Here is a 5,590-nt window from a genome sequence, read left to right on the forward strand (position 1 = left end):
CCCACTCCTGTCTTCCTGCCATGGCATTCCCCTACACTGGGGCATCGAATACCCTCAGGCCCAAAGGACCTCTCCTCCCACTGATGCCAACAAAGCCATCTTCTGCCACATATGCTGCCAGAGCAAGAGGTCCCTCCATGTTTTGGTTGGTGGTCCAGTCCCTAGGAGTTACGTGGGGCATACCCAAGGTATTTTAAGTACAAAATTGAAAGGCAGGGTTGCTTGTTGAAAAATTCACTAAGAATTTCAAGATACAAAAGTATTAAATCAAGTGCAGAGCCCTTTCTAATTGGACCCTTGTACAACTGCACAGGACTCTGGCCCATGAAACTAACCCTGCATGCCCCCTAAATTCAGTATTTATTTGGTTTGATTATGGTTGAGATTCACTAATATTTTCTGTATGCAGTTAGGTTTTAAAACCTTGATTTTTAACACAGGGAAAAAGAAAATGCAAAAGATTTTTAAAATTGCAATTGGCACTTGTATCCAAACTTGTTCTTGTACAATAGCTCAAAACCCTCACTCTGAAACATTTCCAGCCTCCCCAGGGTGAAATCATCATGACAACATTCTTAAAAAGTCTTTCAACCCATACATAAGTTATAAAATGTAGTCAAGAATCACCTTTTGATTACCTTTTTAAAAAACAAAAATGTCATGAAAATGGCATATTTTCTCATATAGAAAATTGATATAATTTGAGGTTTTATTGCTCATCACTCATAGGAAACTTGAAAGAAGGCTAAACAGGATTATTCCTAAATGGAAATTTATTATCACAGCGATAGAATTCATGATGATACCTGAAAAAAATTAAACTACTGTCAACCAGCTTCTTCCTCTCCTAAGCAGTAGGGAAAGAGAAGCAAGTACACTGCTCTGGCAATTTCATCTGGAAGACAGGTTCAACCCCCAAACCAGCTTGAGAATCTTAGAGAATCTATATGCCCTCTCCTGTCATGGTACCTAAGATCTTTTTCAGAAGTTTCTCTTGAACAGATATTCCCTACTGCCCTGAGTTAAGAAATAGATAGCTGGTACAGAATTATGAAAACTCCAAACCCTTATTCCAAAAGAACAAACTCAGGTAAAGATTAATGTTTCTAATCTAACAATGCTATGGTTTCACATTGAAATGTTTCCTATAAGTTTGTGTTTGAATATTTCTTCCCTAGATGATGGTTCTATTGGGTGAAGCTGTGAAGCCTTTAGGATGTGGGACCTAAAGTAAGCCACTAGGATCTGGCCAACCCTTGAAGCTTCTACCCAGGTCTGGTTTTAGCTTGAAGTCTCTATTTCCTAGTTAAGCACAATGTGAGGAGCCCCAAGTTCCTGCTGCCATGCCCCACTCCACCAGCGACCCCTTGATATGATAGACTTAAATCTTTCTGAAAATACAAGTCAAATAAGCCTCTCTTTCCTTGAATTACTCCTGGTAGCTATTCTGACACTGGAACCAGGAAACTAATGCACCAGGGAATTAGATAGGGATTGGGACACCACCTAAACTCACCAGCATTGGCTTCTCCAGACTACCTTACTGGTTTCCATACACACTCCTTCATTTTCATCCTTGCCCATGCTCTGAAGCACTTGACCTAACATGGGCTTGATTCAGGAAAGGAAGATGTGATAATGGTAAAAACACTGGTAAGTAAGCTGATTCTTACCATAATCTGCTGAGGAGGAAAAACATCACCCAACTTTCCAAAATCATAGAATAATAATAGATCATCAACCCAGCAGTGATTTCTTCCTCCTGTTGCTAGAACAGAATATTCCTTAAGCCCCAAGTGAACTAACACTAGGGCAATTCCTTTGTGCTTGTGGTGGTTTGAAAAAGAATTGTTCCTATTGGCTCATAGATTTGGACGTGTGTGGCCTTGATAGAGGAAGTACATCACTGGGGGTGGGCTTTGGGAGGTCTCAAATGCTCAAACCAGGGCCATGTCTCTCTCTTCCTGCTGTCTGTCCATCTGGATGTAGAACTTTCAGCTACCTCTGCAGCTCATGTCTGCCTGTGTGAGCTTGTGTGGTGCTGTGCTTCCCACTACGATGATAATGGCTTAAACCTTTGAAACTGTAAGCGAGCCCAAATTTAATGCTTCCTTTTATAAGCACTGAGGTGGTCATGGTATCTCTTCACAGCAATAGAACTAAGACAATGATGTTTTAAAATTGTGTATGTTCAGTAGTTATTGTCATCTTGGGTTATTATAAGGCACTAAAGGCAGGTACAAAGCATTTCTCCCTGAATCACAAGGCCTTACACAACAGAACACAGTTTATATACTAGGTCATAACACCATTGAAAAATATTTAGAACTTTCACCAACTCTAGAAAATATTCATCTCACTGACTATCATTTGGGGTTTTAGCAACAGAAAGCAGAAGACACAGGTGAATGGAATTCTAGAGAAAATTTAAGAAGGTAATATTCACACAGATGGGTGTGGGGAAATGAGGACCAACAATGAAGGTGAGCACTTTGGAACTCTTAAGTGTGAGAGAAGTTGCTACTATTCTTAGATCTAGGGAGGAGGAGGAAAAAGAAACCATAGGAACCTATAATCTAGAAAGTGCTGCTAGACAGGAGCCAAGGACTCCAACAGAATATCATCACTGCCAATATAATGGAAACACAAACAAGTAAACACCATGATGCTTCTTCCTTCTGCTCTCAGATCTTTTCTAGTGACTTGCCTTGGGCAAACACAACTAGGAGGCACACAAAAAGGAGACTTGAATGTTGCAATCAAAAATAGTCCAAAAAAGATTGGGAAAGGTTACAGAATGATCTGGAAGGGCAAGTGGGAAATAACTTTAACATTGAACCCTACACCATGCATGGTACTTGACCCCAGTTATAAGCAAGACATAGATAATGCTAACTCCTTGTTCTAGCAATTTGCCTCAGAATGTTTCATATTTATTATTTACCATCAGTTTCCCTTCCTACCCATCTCTCTGTTTCTTAGGTTCCTAGCTGTGTACCTCCTCTTGCTTCTAGATCTGACATTATTTCAGAATCCTATTCCCATGTTTATCCCTTCTTTATAAGGTTCCAATGATAAATTAAAGTACCATTCCACTGCAGTTCACTCAGGAAAACCTATGAGTTTATTGGATTTATTTAAAGAGCACAGCTACAGGTTTGCCTACAGCTGCTGCACAGGAAAGTTTTCACTTGTGGATGATGGCTTCCTTATAGTCACAGAGATGAAGACCACCGTGCCCCTAGTTAACTTCCCATGGTCTATATACTCCAACATCTCCTCAGACCACTGCCCATGTACAATTAGGGCACATTTAAACACAGATGGCTAGGAGATGCAGAATAGATGAGCTTGAATCTGAGGTGAGGGTCTAAAGCCTCTTCCATCTCTACCTTCTGTGTAAACATCAACAGTCAAGATGCCCACTCCTGATGGTCTCTTGCAAACAGACAGAGCTCATCTAATGAAAATGAAAGCCATTTCTCTCAGAGGCCCATGTTTGTATTTTCCCCAATTTATTACACTTCAGTTGTAAGTGGGTTACTGGATCTCTATGAGCAACTCTCATTTTGTGTTTCTAGAAGTTTCTAGGAGAAATTTTATCACAGTTGATTCAGCTCTGTGGTGCCACATCCCCACCACTCTGCAGTCAGTTGTCCCATTGCTAAAAATTCAGTACTCAAAATAATGGGGCATTTTTATAGTCACAAGTAGACCAACTTAAGACGATATTTTTGGTATGGTGCATGTGCACAAACTTGGAGGATTCTTAGCTTTTAAGGGAGCCATTTATTAGAAAGAACTTGGCCTAAATTTTGTATATTTCTACTGGATATAGACTCATCAATAAATTTCCTTCCTATGTAGGCAGGAAATGGGTCTGATTTTTCTAAAGGGCAAAATAATAAGAACCACACCTTTTTTTGCATGTATCCCTCCATTAGTAAGTAGGAATAGATAGCTACAGAACCCTCTATCATGTGACTGTTGAGACATGAATTATTAACTTTGTGTAATGGCAAATAGAAAAGTATAACTCACTTATCAGCTAGATGTAATTCTGTAATTCACTTATCCCCTATCATATGAAAGGGAGAATGGCATTATGCAACATGGCTCAACATAGGGTGAAACAGGAACTGCCTACTATAGTTAGTTGCTGGAAAGAAGGTTAAAGACAAACAAAAATCAGAAGAGAGGCAATAACTCTAGCCTGTCCTGCTCAAGGATTTCAGTGAGGTTCTGGCAAAAGTCACATCAAGACCATGCCATGAGATATTAACTATCCTTTAAAAATAAACACACACCTTCCAGAAAACCAGGACAGCTGGTCAACAGACCTTCTCCTCCCCCTGTGTTTCCCCAGACCCAACCCCTAGTCTTGTTCCTAGATTTACAACAGTATACCATCATCAGCCTTCCCTCCCCACTGCCCATATCTCCTATAGATCCTACAAACCATCCATCTCCTCCTATCTTCTTTCCCCTCCTGCATGTCTGTTTCCTTTTCTCCAACTCCAGCAGGTACCCCTGATTTGAGGTCTCCATCAAATCCCTGCCCTCAAAGTTCAGGAAATCCTAAGGATCAGGAGGCAGAAAGAGTGTAAGAAAAGTCAAAGTGGATAGAGGACACCAGGAGAACAAGGCCTTCTGAGTCATCTAAGCAAGGCACATATGAGCTCATCAAGCCTGAAGCAGCAAGCACAGAGTGTAGGTGGGTGTACACTAGGTGCTCTGTATATGTATTATGGCTATTAGCTTGGTATTTTTATAAGGACTCCTGACTGTGAGAATGAGTGGGTTTCTGTCTCTTGTATGTGGTCTTGGGACTGTATCCTCTTAGGTTGCTGTGTCCAACTTCGATATGATAGTTTTTGTTTCACTTTATTATACTTCACTTTGTCAAAAATATAACAAATTTGGAAAAGTCCTTCTATATGCAGCAAGTTTTATCATTTGTGACACAGAAATGTAAATAGTTTTAGGTCAGTAGGAGGTCAGTGACTGATTTCCACCAATTGTTCATAAATCTCTTTTGTTTATTTGTCAGTATTAAAAAATACCATTTAACAATTTCACTAACCAAATGATTATGCACAGAAAGCAAATACTTTCTCAAGAAGCCATGTTGTAAATTGTTATTTGCAGCATAAACACATCACCTGATCAAAAGAGATTCATATCTAATGTTTTTGGAAGTCATATAGAGATTTGACTCATTTAACACACATTATTTGAAATTTTACTCTGTGACAGGCACTGAGCTATAAAATAAAATTGTCCAACAAAATTGCTATGAAGAATTAAGAATTCAGATCAGGGATCTCTCACAAGCCTGGCAATTCAAATTTGTACCAAGCTATACTAAAACCAAAATTAAACTGATAGTCATGGGATGGATAATAGCATGCAACTTTTAATAAGAAACATGGAGCTGGAATCATGGCTCAGTGATTTAGAGTGCCTGCTGCTCTTGCAGAGAACCAGAGTTTGGGTTCCATTATCTATGTCAATTGTCTTACAGTCTTATAGCCACCAGTCCTGGGGATCTGACCTTCAAGGTGCTCATGGGTGTGTGTGCCTGCACACA

The sequence above is a fragment of the Mastomys coucha genome, chromosome X (assembly GCF_008632895.1).
Source record: "Mastomys coucha isolate ucsf_1 chromosome X, UCSF_Mcou_1, whole genome shotgun sequence".
Taxonomy (NCBI): domain Eukaryota; kingdom Metazoa; phylum Chordata; class Mammalia; order Rodentia; family Muridae; genus Mastomys; species Mastomys coucha.